Source organism: Eleutherodactylus coqui, chromosome 9 (assembly GCF_035609145.1).
Source record: "Eleutherodactylus coqui strain aEleCoq1 chromosome 9, aEleCoq1.hap1, whole genome shotgun sequence".
NCBI lineage: Eukaryota > Metazoa > Chordata > Amphibia > Anura > Eleutherodactylidae > Eleutherodactylus > Eleutherodactylus coqui.
In genome coordinates this window covers 86,485,792-86,501,086 of record NC_089845.1, presented here as the reverse complement: position 1 = coordinate 86,501,086, position 15,295 = coordinate 86,485,792, and positions in this window count along the sequence as shown.

Sequence of the window (15,295 nt, the reverse complement as noted above, 5' to 3'; positions counted from 1 at the left end):
CCCCTGCTCAATGCAGGATCCACTAAATCAGCCAAGACTGATATTTGTCCAGTTTTTGTTTGAACACTTCCATTGAAGGAGAACTCACCACCTCCCGTGGTAACCTGTTCCACTTATTGATCATCCTCACTGTCAGAAAGTTTTTTCTAATATCTAATTAGTGTCTCCTCCCTTTCAGTTTTATCCCATTGCTTCTAGTCTTTCCTTGTGCAAATGAGAATAGGGCTGATCCCTCTGCACTGTGATAGCCCTTTAGATATTTGTAGACAGCTATTAAGTCACCTCTCAGCTTTTTTGCAAGCTAAACATTCCCAGATCTTTTAACCATTCCTCGTAGGACATGATTTGCAGACGGCTCACTATCTTGGTAAGGCCTTGTTCACATGAGCATTGTTTTGCCTATACCTATGTGCACACACAACTACGCGTCTATTAGAACCATTGTTTTCCTATGGTGTGGTCACATGTCCGTGTTTTACAGGCATGCAAATTCCCACACTTGCAAAACATAGGACATGTGTGCACTGCAGTGATTTTCGGGGAAGCTTCCTAATAAAAACTCTTCCCTCCTGAACCTTATTTATATCTTTAATACATTGAAAGTAGGATGCTCAGCTGCATAGCTAGAGGTATAACCAGTAGAAAGAAGGAGATTGTGATCTTGCTGTATAGAGTTCTGGGGATACCACATCTAGTATACTGTGTTGAGTTCTTGAGACCTTATCTACAGAAAGACATTGATAAAATAGAACAAGTCCAAAGACAGAATACAAAAATGGTGGAAGGTCTCAAGAACAAAATGTATCAGAAAACTTAATTTGTATAGCCTGGAGGAAAGAAGGGAGAGGAGTGATATGATTGAAACCTTTCAATGTATTAAAGATATAAATAAGGTTCAGGAGGGAACAGTTTTTATTAGGAAGCTAACCCTTAGAATCTTAAATTAGGTGGGAGAATATCAGAAGCGCTGTCAGGAAATATTATTTTACTGAAAGAGTAGTAGATGCTTGGAACAAACTTCCAAATGGATTGAAGATCCCCAGTAAATGAATTCCTGCATGCCTGGGATAAACATAGATCTATCCTAAGAGACAAATAAAAAGGAAATCCTATAAGGGCATACAGGATGGACCATGTAGCCTTTTTTTGCTATCAATTTTCTGTGTTTCTATGTTTCCTGGGTAGTACCAGAAATGTAGGACAGTCTCTCTGAATCATGGACATCTGTTTAACATGGAGTTGGGTAGTCAGAAGCCCCATAACTACTCACAAACCACTTACAGCACCCAATTTATATAATGTTTCAACAGAAAATGACCTAAAATCATTTACATAACTAATCTGCATAACAGACAATAAGGGTTTAAGGCCTGAACTGAAATTTCACAAATAGACATTTATACCCTGATGGCCATGTCTCCCTTATGTGTAATGTGCATTGATGCAGTCAGTTTAAATATTCAAATTTGTAAAAAAAAAAATGATATTGAATACGTGTATTAGCTTTAAATATATATTTTATGGTAGCAATAAACAAACAAAACCACAGGAAAGTAATTCACAGCTCAAGCAAGTTTATGAATAATAAAAGCATAGAATAGATACATTTAAGCAATATTGCAAGATGTCAGTGTAAAAACACTGCATCTATGGGCTAACCTCTCTCCCTCCTTCCTTATTATGCTTTTCCATGTGTTCATTTGCTTTCATGGATAAATGCCAGCAGCTTCTATGCTGCATGACTGCAAAACCACTGCAGGATTTCCTAAAGCACAGCTTTGTTGGCATTAGACAGAACTGGCAAAATAATCAGTTTGTGCACTGTACTTCTAAGAATATAAATAGTTTATTTAGAAAATGCAGCCTTCTTTAGTAATCTTTAGGTTTCATATCTTGTCTTCCAATATACTTAGTGAAATCAGTCATCTCCACGTTTCATATTCTGTGTTTTTCTCATGTACACATATTTAAAACTAGCTGATATATCCTGCTTTGCCCATGTTAATTTGGTACAGGTATTTACCTGTTGCTCACACAGAAATTGTATGAAGTCATGGTCACTTCAGAGGAACCAAGGAATAAAATATGTAAACACATAAAGGAGCGTTAGATTCTCCTCAGACTGCAGGTACCAATATCCCTCTGCAGAATGTGCCACCCCTCCCACTCTTATCACTTTTACCCTTAACCCCTTAAGGGCATGGCCTATTTTGGGCATAAGGATGCAACTAGAGATGAGTGAGCACGCTCGGATAAAGCAGTTACTTGAGCGAGCATCGCTCTTCTTGAGTGACTGCTTACTGGTCCGAGCAGGCTCGGGGGGGGGGGACGGTGGGGGGTAGTGGGGGGAGAGAAAGATTTCTCTCACTCTCCCCCCCACTACCCCCACTGCCCTCAGCTTACCCCCACCCCCTACCGAGCCTGCTCGGACCAGTAAGCAGTTACTCGAGAAGAGCGATGCTTGCTCAAGTAACTGCTTTATCCAAGCCTGCTCACTCATCTCTAGATGCAACGATTTTTGGCAGATTTTCATCTCCATTTTTCAAAAGCTATAAGTTTTTTTTCCATCGACATGGCCATAGCGAACTGTGGTTTTTATTGATGCCATTTTTGAGTACATAGACTATATTGTAAAACTTTTATAATTTTTTTTTTATGATAGTAGGGAGAGAAAACACATCAATTCTGCCATACATTTTTTTTTAATTACATAGGGGGTCACTAATATACTTTGCCTATTTATGACCTAAAGAATGGTCAAATTTTAAGTTTGTACAACAACAGGAAGTCAGAGAATTAGATTTGGTACATTACATAGGGGGTCACTTACCTTTACACTTAGCATTAAATAATCAAGTTGCGACCCCTTTACTTTTCCTATGTAGGACCTAAGTAATAGTCATGCCAAGTTTCACATTTGTACAACAGCGGGAAGTAAGAGAATTAGTGGCGAATCAATCAGTCAGTCATTAAGTATTTTTGCCTTTGTATATATAGATAAGATTGACAGAGTACATTTTTTTATTTTATCCTTGTAACAATATTTTAATAACTGTACTGTTACATTTGTGTGGGCAAATAGCCACCGGGCTCACACAAACGTGACCCAAAAGACATGGTTTAGGACCAAGGAAGCAAAAGCGAACAGCGACTGGACATACTGGCAGAAACACCAAAAGGACAGAGAACTGCAACCTGTGGACTGGACTCACAGACAGTCATTACCTAGGACAAATGGCCAACACACTTGCCAAGCATCTCCGCACGCTAAGGCCTTAGTCACACAGGCATTTTTTCCCGCATGACGGATGTGCATCCGCAAATCGAGTGACCGGGGCCGAAAAATCGCCCGAAAAAACTGCTCCTAGCCGCGTTTCAATAGAAACGGGCCGGAGCTGTCCAGCGCATTGAATTCAATGGAGCCGGCAATACAGCCGGCTCCATTGAAAGCAATGGGCTGCGGGCAATCTCACGATGAATTTTCGGGAAGGGCTTAAAAATATAAGCCCTTCCCTGAAATTCATCCAGAAATGTGTGAAAACAAAAAAATATATATATATACTCACCTGGTCCCGGCAGACGGAGTTCAGCCGCGGCCGGCCGGCAGTTCTCCTGAACTGCTCTGAGTAGTATTCAGCAGCCGGGGATTTAAAGTCCCCACCTGCTGAATGAGCTGCCTCTGATTGGTCATGAATGGGTGAGTGAGTGCTGCCTCTGATTGGATCAGCGCAGGGACGAATCAGGGTCAGCTCTCAGCTGAATGATTGTTACAGCTGTGGCAGAGGAGAATGATTTGTCTACTATATGTTCTCAATGGGGTCGGCGCTGCTGCCGCCGGCCCCATTGAGCGCATATAGAGAAGAGAACAGGAATCGCAGATAGGTGCGATCTGTGATTTCTGTTCTATAATTTATCGGACGAGTGCATAAAAAGCGCTCATGTGTCCGATACCATTGCAAAGCAATGGTTCTCTAAGATCGCAGATCGCATGCACAGGCGCAGGTCGCACGGAAATCGCCCGTGTGACCGAGGCCTAAAGCAGATGGAATAGCTGAAATATAAACACAAGGGATTAGTTCATGAATTGGCCAAGTCACTTAAGCCGCTAGCCCAGCGATCAAGAGTCCTTGTGTCTCGTGGTCCTCTAACAAGACACATGATCCAGCAGCACAGGACACAGTTTACACAGCAAGCTGCAACACCAAGGTAACAGGACACAAGTCACACAGCAAGCTGCACACAGAACACAAACCACACAACAAGCTGCACACAAAGGTAACAGAACACAAGCCACACAGAATGAAACATGACTGCTCACACTGGACACCAAACAGACACTGAAAGAGGCCTGTATTTATATATGAGCTCAGACCCTGGAGACTAGCTGGCCAGAGCAAACCACACACTGCCAGCTAAACTATCCCTCACCTGTGAATGTGTGCTCCTGAAACCCTGTAGAACAACAGACTCTAGCAGCACAAATCTGACATATACCTTGTAAGCATAACATATGTTTTATTTATCGTATTCGTAAGGCATCATGGTATTCAAAGTAACAGACTATATGTACTCCTGTCAGACATAAGTTTAAAACCACTTGCCTAATAATGTGTAGGTTACCTTTGTGCAAACGAAACAGCTCTTATCTGTGGAGGCTTTGCCTCTGCAAGACTTGTGAAGGAGTCCCATGGTATCAATTTTTGCAGTGCTTGAGAACACATTATTCTAATGAAAGAAGCTACTGTCATTAATAAAATGCTGTTAACATGAAGGGATGTACTTGGTCTGCAACAATCTTTAGGTAGGTGGTATGTGTCAAAGAAACAATCACATGAATGCAGAGACTCAAAAACTGCCAGCAGGACACTGTCCAGAGCTTCACAGTGCTTCTGTCGGTTCTCCTTCTTCTCCTGCATCATGGTGCCACTCTTCCACGGATAAACAATACACACTCACTTGGCCATTCAAATGATGTAACAAAAAATGTAATTCATCAGATCAAGCCACTTTCTCCATGGCTCCATATCCTAGTTCTGATGCTCGTGTGCATTAACATAAAAATAAAGCCCCTGTTAAAATATAACTTTTAATGAATATGCATTAATATTGGTGGCCAAAAACAAAGGATTTTCTCTGAGAGTTCTATGTCTTTTGTGAAATTGGCTTTAAGTTCTAAAGGAAGGTTTACTCTGTATGTAAGTCTATTACTTAATTACATTTTCTTTAAGAATTATGTGAGATATATGCTTTTTTAATTGCATTTTATGACATTACTTATCTGTCCGAATGTAGTGGAGTCTATATCACAGGGGTGGGAGATCAGGTCCTATTGCTGCCCCCCAAATTTTTTCCCCCTGCCCGGATGGATCCCCTGTGATGTAAAATAGCATTCAGCTGTAATTGCTTCTTTATTTTAGCATGTATGGGTGGAGCTAGTAGTGCTCCATGTCTGTATACCGCAGGGGTCTTTCCTCCTCTCAGGGATTGGTGGGTATGTCGGAACAGTAGTAAACTGACACACCTCACTGGATGGAGCTAGCAATGTAATGCGAGATGACATAATGTAGGAAGTACTTGAGTAAGTTGTATGATATCTACTTCCACTGTGCTCCATTTTGGGTGGTTCAGAAGCTAATCAGCTGACATAGAGGGAGATGGAGCATAAAGTCATGTGACCAATGATGCAGACTGCATTCCTTCCCACCCCTTCCTAATCCTAACAAGGTAATATGTCTGTGAAGGCAGTTATTTGACCAGGATTGGCTGATCCCACCAAGACCCTTAATGGGGGCGATACTTATTCTGGGCCTCGCTGGTGGTGCTTTTGTTATTTTGCTGGTTCTACTATCTTTACTGGCATGTATGTTAGGTCTGCTGTTCAGACTTGCTCTTCTCTCCCTGTTTCTGGCAGACATGGCCATTGCTCTACTTTCTTTTTGGCTTGAACTTCTACATACTTTCAGGTATTCTAGCTCAGCTGTAGGGCTAAGCCAATCATTGCCCTATTTAACTGAGCTGCGAATCCTCCCCCATTTGCCTCGGTGTTTTTGTATGTTTGCTTCTGACAACCAGCTTAGGTCTCATCTCTGTTTGCTTCAGCTGTGCTTATCTTGTGCCTTTTTGGAATTTGTGTGTTTATGGCTCTCTAGTCTTTGTACATTCCCAGTCTTGTATCCCACTTCTTGTTTCTCAGTCTTGTCCATGTACTCTTGTCTTTTGCCTTCCCGTACCTGCACCACTCTTGGTCCTGTTCTGTGTTATTGGTGTATGCTGTGATGTCTTCTGTGTTCCTCCAGGTCCTAGTGGAAAATCGTGGGGCTGTTCTTATCAGGATGCCTACCCTGCTTCTAGGCAGGGTTGACCCTTATCTCCCTGATTAGCATAGGGCACGGTTTTGCATCTCTGTTACACATCACCAGTCTGCTTCTCATCATCTGGTACCAAAGCCTCTGTTAACCAAGAGTCAGCTGTCAACCTCACCTGAAATGGTCCTACGTCAAACAGGTATGTTGACCCAGTGGGTCCACACTAGCGGTCCTTAACAGTATATCTATACTATCTTATCTCCTGATGAACGTTTTTCTGAAGTAAACCGCATTGAAAAGATATTATTAGGGCTAACTGTACAGACTAATCAGCACAGTACTAGCAGTGGTTTACCTCAGCCAGAGAGCAAAGACTATCAGTATGCATAGTCAGTAATAGGGTAGAACTTACTGAGAGTGTGCTGCATTGTGAGCAAATGCTACTGAGTGTGCTCTGATATAAATCAAGACCAGATACTATCAGGGCTAACAATACAGATGTATCCGCATAGGCACTAGTACTATATTATATGCATATATTTATATTTTTATATAGTAATGAGAAAAACAAAAATAAACCCTCTTTTAATTCTATAGTTTTATGTATCAGGATATAACAAAAAGACATTTGAACAAATACAACCTCTAATGAACAACAACACATGACAAATTACACCGTATCATTATTTAATTAACAAAAACTAGACCAAAATGCAGAAGCAATGTATGAAAATTAAGTACATCCCATGAATCAATAGCTTACAGATTCAACTTTAGCAGCAAAAATGTGAAGTAATCATTTTCTGTATAACTTTGTCAATCTGTCATATCATTCTGGAGAAATTTTGACCCAGTCTTCTTTATAATATTGCTTCAGTTCATTGAGGCTTGTGGGCATTCTTTTATGCACAGTTCCCTTAAGGAACTGCCATACTTAATACTGCCATAGTATTTCAATTGCATTGATATCTGGACATTGGCTGGGCCATTGCAACACCTTGATTCTTTTCTTTTTCAGCTATTCTGCTGGTTTGCTTAGGATTATTGTCCTGTTGCATGAGTAAGTTTCAGCCAAGCTTTTGCATAGATGACCTTACATTTGACTCTAGAGTACTTTGGTATACAGAGGAATTCATGCTCAACTTAATGACTGCAAAGTGGCCAAGTCCTGTGGCTGTAAAGCAAGCTCAAATCATTATTCCTTCACCACTGTGCTTGACAGTTGGTATGAGGTGTTTGTGTTGATATGCAGTGTTTGGTTTTCGCCAAATGTGGTGCATTATGGCCAAACATCTGCACTTTGGCCTCATCTGTCCAAAGGGCTTTGGTGCAGAAGTTTTTTTGTTTTCAGATGCTAACTAAAGCTTTGCTTTCATGTTCCTTTTAGAAAGAAAGGCTATCCCCCAGCAACCCTTCCAAACAAGCCATATTTGTTCAATTTTTCCTAATTGTACTGTCATGAACTTGAACATTTAGCATGGTAACTAAGGCCTTTAGATGTAGCACTTGGATTTTTTGCAATTTCTCTGAGCATTGCATGGATTGACTATAGGGTGAATTTGCTTGGATGTTCATTTCTGGGAAGATTGTAAACTGTCCTAAATGTTTTCCACTTGTGAATAATCTTTCTCACTGTAGAATAATGGACTCCAAATTGTTTTGAAATGGCCTTATAACCCCTTCCAGTTTGGTGGGTATCAACAAATACTTGTCTAAGATCATTACTGATGTCTTTCCTCACTGGCAATGCGTTTAACCCCCTCCCGCTCCAGAACGTACATTTACGTCCTGGAGCGTCGGGGTACGTATGCAGAGAGGTCGCAGGGCGACCTCTCTGCATACAGCATGGCCGTCAGCTGTTTACTACAGCTGACACCTGTGGGCAATAGCCGCGATCGGCCGTTTAAATGCCACTGTCAATTCTGACTGCGGTAATTAAAGCCCCCGAATGCTGTTCGGGGGTCCTATACCCCCCCACGGTGAGATCGGGGGAGCCGTGCAGGTGTCATGGCTGCCAGGGGCCTTCTGACAGGCCCCATGGCTGCCTTGCGAGACTGCCTATCAAGCCATCCCCATGGGGTGGCTTGATAGGCTGCCTGTCAGAATGCAGTATGACGTAATGCTATAGCATTACGTCATACTGCAGGAGCGATCAAAGTATTGCATATTGTAGTCCCCCAGGGGGACTTAAAAGTAAAGTAAAAAAGAGCAATAAAGTTTTTTTTTAATTGTAAAAAAAAAGTAATAAAAGTTTAAATCACCCCCCTTTTGACATATCTATAATTAAAAAGTCTAAATAATAAAATAAAAATACATATTTGATATCGCCGTGTCCGTAAAAGTCCAATCTATCAAAGTAGCACATTATTTACCCCACACGGTGAACATCGTCCGAAAAAAAAAATAAAGAACGCCAGAAATGCACTTTTTCAGTCACCCTGTCTCCCAGAAAAAACGCAATAAAAAGCGATCAAAAAGTCGTATGTATTCCGAATTCATACAAACAGAAACTACAGATCATTCTGCAAAAAATGAGCTATCGCTGTACGTCGTCGACGGAAAAATAAAAAAGCTATTGTGCGCACTAGATGACTGCAGAAAATAATTGAAAAAAATTAAATGTCTTTGAAAAAAAAAAGAGTAGCATAGTAAAAAAAAAGGTACAAGTTTGGTATCATAGCAATCGTACTGACCCATAGAATAAAGTTATCATGTTGTTTTTGTTGCAGTTTGTGCGCCGTAGAAACAAGACGCACTGAAAGTTGGCGGAATGTTGTTTTTTTTTTCATTTTACTCCACTTAGAATTTATTAAAAGTTTTTCAGTACATTATATGGTACATTAAATAGCACCATTGAAAAATACAACTCATCCCGCAAAAAAACAAGCCCTCATACAATGACGTCGATGGATAAATAAAGGAGTTATAATTTTTTTAAGGGCGGGAGGAAAAAATGAAAATAGAAAAAAAAAGGGCCGCGTCTTGAAGAGGTTAAACACACCTGAATGCTCTGGACAAGCAAACTGCCCAAACTACTGCTTTTATAGAGGTGGTCGCTCTTGCTGATGATCAATTGATCAAGGGCATTTGATTAGCAGCACTGACTGCTACTTACCCTTTTAATTCATATAGAAGCAGTAAGGATATACTTAATTTTTCTCATACTGCTTTTTCAGGGAAAGGATAGACAATAGATCATAGAGTGTCCACCTTCTGAGCACGAAAAAGAGATTGTCTTTAATTTTTGGGGAAACCTAGGATTAAAGCTAGCTCTACACTTTCAATAACTGTTGACCCAAAAATATAAATGCTCTGTTTGGCCCAGTATTAGTGTGTTCTGAGGAAGAATTCTGAGAGGATTCGAAAGCTTGCAATAAGATCATGTATTTTTGTTAGACTTTAAAAGGTATCGTATCTACAAGATTACTTGGTTTCTCTTACTGAGAACGATCACCTATATATAGATAACACAGGGTCTGTCAATTACAACAGATGATAATCACAGGTTATCTACTCCCACCTCCTGACTTCTGCACAGGTCACAGAGCATGCCCACAACAGTCTCCCATAGGAGTTAATGAGTCAGCTCCTGTCCATTACATGAATCTTTCATATCTGCACCTCAGGCAAAATGGCCACCCCCATAGTCATGTACAGAAAACAGAATGTTAGAACTCTACAATCAGAAAATAAAAACAAATTTAAAAAATGGAATATGGTTTGCTATCTGGTTTTAATTATTAAAAAATATATATTGGTGGTACATCCCTTTAAGCTAAATCAGTTTTCTTCAACAATCAACATCACGCTAAATGATGTAGTGCCTTGCTCTACAGTCATGTAAACTACTTCCATTGGTGTTTCTCAGTCCCAAGATAAACTTTTTTTTTCTATAGCCCTAATGACACTTTCTATACTCCTGCAAATAACTTCATTGTAAATAGAATGCAACATACAAGCAACTTTATATAAGTTATATCAGTCTATCTTATAAAGAAACAAATAGACATCATTTCAACGCATGACACTGGGAAATTGCTGTTGGGCATGTCAAGATAGTAACATTTACTCCTGCATAGAATAAGTGCCAAGTTTGAATGTTTTTTTCAAGTAAACAACATTAAATCAAGAGCAATCAAAAGGTTACTTCCAGCACAATATAAAAAAATATATTTTTTCCCTGTTCCTAGGTAACTAAAAGGGGTCTAATCAAATACATGTCAAGTGTTCCGAGTGTTGTCCAGAAATACGTTATGAAATGAAAAGGTAAAAATGATATTAAGGCAGTATTCTTTGTATGTGTATTTTTATCTTATTTCTTTTCTACACCGTCTATACAGATTATTGGATGAACTGAGGTAAAAAGTGACTAAAAGCTCTTCATTGTGCATATTGCAATGAAAACTTTGACAAGTAACCTTGTACTGCACTTAAATGTCTATTAAGCAGACTAATTAAATATTAAACATCGCAGACTTTAGTGCATTGTAGGTCCACAAGAACATATTTCATCTCTCTCACTTACAGACAACTGTTGTGATATCATTAGACCTCATCAATATGAGATACGGTTTTATGTTTTTGTCAGATTTATATTGTACAATGATGAAATTAACTGCACTTTTGATCAGTACAGAATCTTCAGCACTGCGGTCACTCACGCTTTTTCAACCATTACAATAGGTTAAGACTATTGCTAATGATATTGTATGTTGAAATGGGCTGATTTAGCCAACTTTTATCTAATGTGTAGCCTTCTTAATAGAGATGAGTGAGCATACTTGCTAAGGGCAATTACTCGATCGAGCATTGCCCTTAGCGAGTACCTGCCCACTCGGAAGAAAAGATTCGGCTGCCGGCGGCGGGTAGGAGGGAGTGGCGGGGGAGAGCGGGGAGGAACGGAAGGGAGATCTCTATCTCCCTCTCTCCCCCCGCTAACCCCTGCTCACTGCCGCAACTCACCTCTCACCTGCGCCGGCAGCCGAATCTTTTCTCCCAAGCGGGCAGGTACTCGCTAAGGGCAATGCTCGATCGAGCAATTGTCCCTAGCGAGTATGCTCGCTCATCTCTACTTCTTAGCTAAATAAAAATGTTATGTTGAATTATATATTTTCAAGTATTTTCAGTCTGAGTTGTATACACTTCTCAATGCACTTTGGCTGAAGGACAGTAGATGTATTCTTTTCAGAAAAATTCTTAAAATAATTGGGAAACATCTAATATTTTTAAATTTTTAGATCAGTTGTCATGAGTCGAGAATCTAAGTAGTATATTCTTCTATAGTTAAATAGCACAAGAAGGAAAAAGTAAGGGAGCTCTTTCGAAACTGGATTTCTGTATTGACTTTCCAGGCTGTAAAGTACATAAGGAAGCAGCCATGAACTACAGGGATGGAGCATGCTTTTAGGGATAAGAAGGGGCTGGGGTTAAATTTGATTAAAAAGGGGCATTACCTTTAAGGATGAAAAGTGAGGAGAGTGGGAGGGGTGGCACATTCTGCAGATTGACATCAGTACATGAAGTCTGAGGAGAATCTAATGTTCCTCTATGTGTATACATATTTTATTCCTCGGTTCATCTGAAGTAAGCACAACTTCATAAAATTTTCCAGGCGAACAACACGTAAACACCTGTACCAAATTAACTCAATAGGAGTATTTCTCCCATAGTGAGTATTCCCTAGATGAGCACCAATCCTGCTCCTAAACTGTCTCCTGGTTTTACCTACATATTCTATGGAGCAAGAGCATCTACAGAGACAAACAACACCCTCTGTCTCACAACTACAAAATCTTGTATGTAGTAAACTTCATTAGTAGGGTGTCTTTCACACGGGCGACAAAATCGCATGACTATCTCGTGATGCGACAGCCCTACAAATGGCATGCATTTGAAGAACATGCTTTCCAATGGGTTCCTTTACATTAGCAATGCTTTTTAATCTGCTAAATTGGGATAAAAAAAATTGCGACATGCTCTATACAGCGGCGATTTGCAATGTTCTGTAGCCCATGTTTCCCTATGGAACCTTCCTCTGTGTTGCATCGCATCGCACAAAAATGCGGTTTTCGTGCAGTGCAATGCAACTTTTACAGTAGAAAATCCTACTGTTTATCCTAAAATAACCCCTAGCTGCATTAAAAAAAAAAAAAATACATTACCTAACAAGCACTGTCCTCTTTGCCGCACTTCTCTTCCAAAGCTCCGCAACACTTGTCTGCAGTTTTCAGCCAGAGCTTCCTGATCAGGGGGTTCAGAAATCCTGCCTCCAGGAAGCGCTGGCTCTGATTGCTTCTTGAACACTGTGCCTCAGCCAATCACCGCAGCACTTGATGAACCAATCACAGTCATCGCATTGAATGGCTGTGATTAGTTCATCGAGCAATGCAGTGATTGTCTGAGCCACGGCGCTCGAGAACCAATCAAAGACAGTGCTTTTTGGAGGCGGGATTTTTGAACCCCCTCACCAGGAAGCGCTGGCTGAAGACTGCAGACAAGTGTGCCAGAGGTTTGGGAGGAGAAGTGCAGTGGAGCATACAGCGCCTGTTAGGTGATAAACTGTTTTTTTTTTCTTTTTTTATGCAGCTAAGGCTTATTTTTGAGGTAGGGCTTATATTTCAAGCCATCCCCCCGAAAATCTCAGCAAAAGAACGCCACAAAATCGCCATGAGTAAACACAGCGGTATCGTACAGAACACAGCTGCGATATTGCTGCAATTTTCTCATGGCGATATAGCTGTCGCTCAACTGAAAGAGGCTTAATATAATTAACAACAGATTTCATTTGCAAGATAAAAGGGCACGCAATACGCCTACTGCACTTAAACATGCCAATGGGTTTTCGATTTAACCAACTGTTCGCTGGTCGGGGGGTTTGTTAATGGCTACAAACCAATCTATCTATAAGCAACCTTCCTTTACCAAAGATGTATTGTGGTATATCAGAAATAATTTGCTGGAGATCCTTGTCCGTAGTCAAAAAAATAAAAAATAAATAAATATATATATATATATTGTGGGGATATAGCTCGGTAGGCGTGCGGGTTTCTTGATACACAGAGACGGAACACCAGCAGATGCAATCCAAATACAGACGTGGCCTGCGTTTATTTTATACCAGCAACATAAAAAGTCTAACCTTAACTTCAGGCAAACAAATGATAGTCCCTAATACAGATATCAGGTAAACAGGCAATAGTCCAGATATCAGGTAAACAGGCAATAGTCCAGATATCAGGTAGACAGGCGATAGTCCAGAGCCCAGCACTCAGGTTGCACCTAGCCGGTGCAGCGCACAGCAGGGCTTCTACCTCCAAGCCAGTCACACAGGCTGCCAGGGTCCAGCAGCCATCTTAGCTCCCTCTGTGTCTCTGCACCTGCTATTTAAAGGCACCTTTAGTTTGGCTCAGTCTCAGCACCTGGGCTGATTGGCCTTGCCCACACCCTGGAGTGGAGGAGGTGAAAGAGCGAGACATGACCCTCCTCCAGTTTCCTTATGTATAATACCGGAACCGAGGGGCGACGTAGCGACTATCCACCACTACACCCCTCAGTATCTCACAATATATATATATCTATATATAGATATATATATCTATATATAGATATATATATACTCACCTCTCCGCCGCTGCCGTGTAAATATTCCCCACGATGAGTACTCTTGTCACTGAACACTGTGACAGCACTGTGGGGATATCTAACTTTTTAAATTCGATTTTGCTCCCTCAGGGCTCATTCAGACGAGCTTATTTATGTGCGTACAATCATACATAATCACATGTCTATTAGAACCATTTGTTTCCTATGGTGTTTTACAGGCATGCAAACGCATGCACCTGCAAAAGATAGGACATGCATGCGCATAGGTCCGTGCTGCACATTAATATTTCCTGCTGGGAGTCCCCTCATCATTGAACACTGTGACAGCTCTGGCACAGTGTTTAGTAATGATGGCACTCCCCGTGGGGAGTAAATAATTCCCTGCCACAGCTGTTACATAATTCACTGAATGGCTGAGCGCTGCCTGTGATTGGCTGAGCACTGTGACCAATCACAGGCAGCGCTCAGCTGTCATTTATTGAGAACGCTTAATAAATGGCTGAGCGCTGCCTGTGATTGGCTGACTGCTAAGCCAATCAAACACAGCTCTTTCAGCAGGCGGGGATTTTAAATCCCCGGCTGCTGAAAGAGCTTCAGAGCAATGCAGGGTGACCAAGTGGCTAGACGCGCCCGAGACCTGACAGTGGTGGAGAGGTAACTGAGTATATAATTTAAAAAAAATTTTTACACCTGCTAGGGATGATTTTCAGGTAAGTGCTTGTATTTAAAGCCCTTTCCCGAAAATCACTGCAGGGGTTACTGGCAGCCCATTGCAGTCCAAAGCAATGGGAATGGAGCTCTGTTCATGCATGTTTTGACATGTCCATGGACGTGCGAATTTGTGTGCACATACGCATGTGCAATTGCACGCTCATGTGAATAATGCCTAAGGTGTCAGTGTAGCAGATAGAAACATTATCTGCCCCTATATCTCTAGCAGAAATTAATACTGCTATTAAGTCACTTAAACCACATAAAACTCCTATCCTTGATGGTTTAGCAAATAATTACAATAACATTTTTCAGTCTGCCTTATCCCCTCATATCCTTTTTCTTTTTAACAATATACAAACAATGGGTAGAATCCCAAAAGAGATGTTACACGCCATGATTATTACCCTCAAAATCATGAAAAATCCCAGATGCACATGAAAACTTCCGTCATACATAATTACTTTACATGGACTTAAAAATATATTCAAAGATATTAGCCATTAGGTTGGTGGATATTTTCCAAGATCCTGAAGGATTTGTTAAGGGTAGGTACTTGGTTGGAAATACTATTGTGGAAGAGAACACAAAATAAGTTTTTTTTGTGGATGTCATAATTATAGCCCTTACCAACCCAGAATCTTTACTACCTGTAGTGTTATAAGTAGTAAATAAAT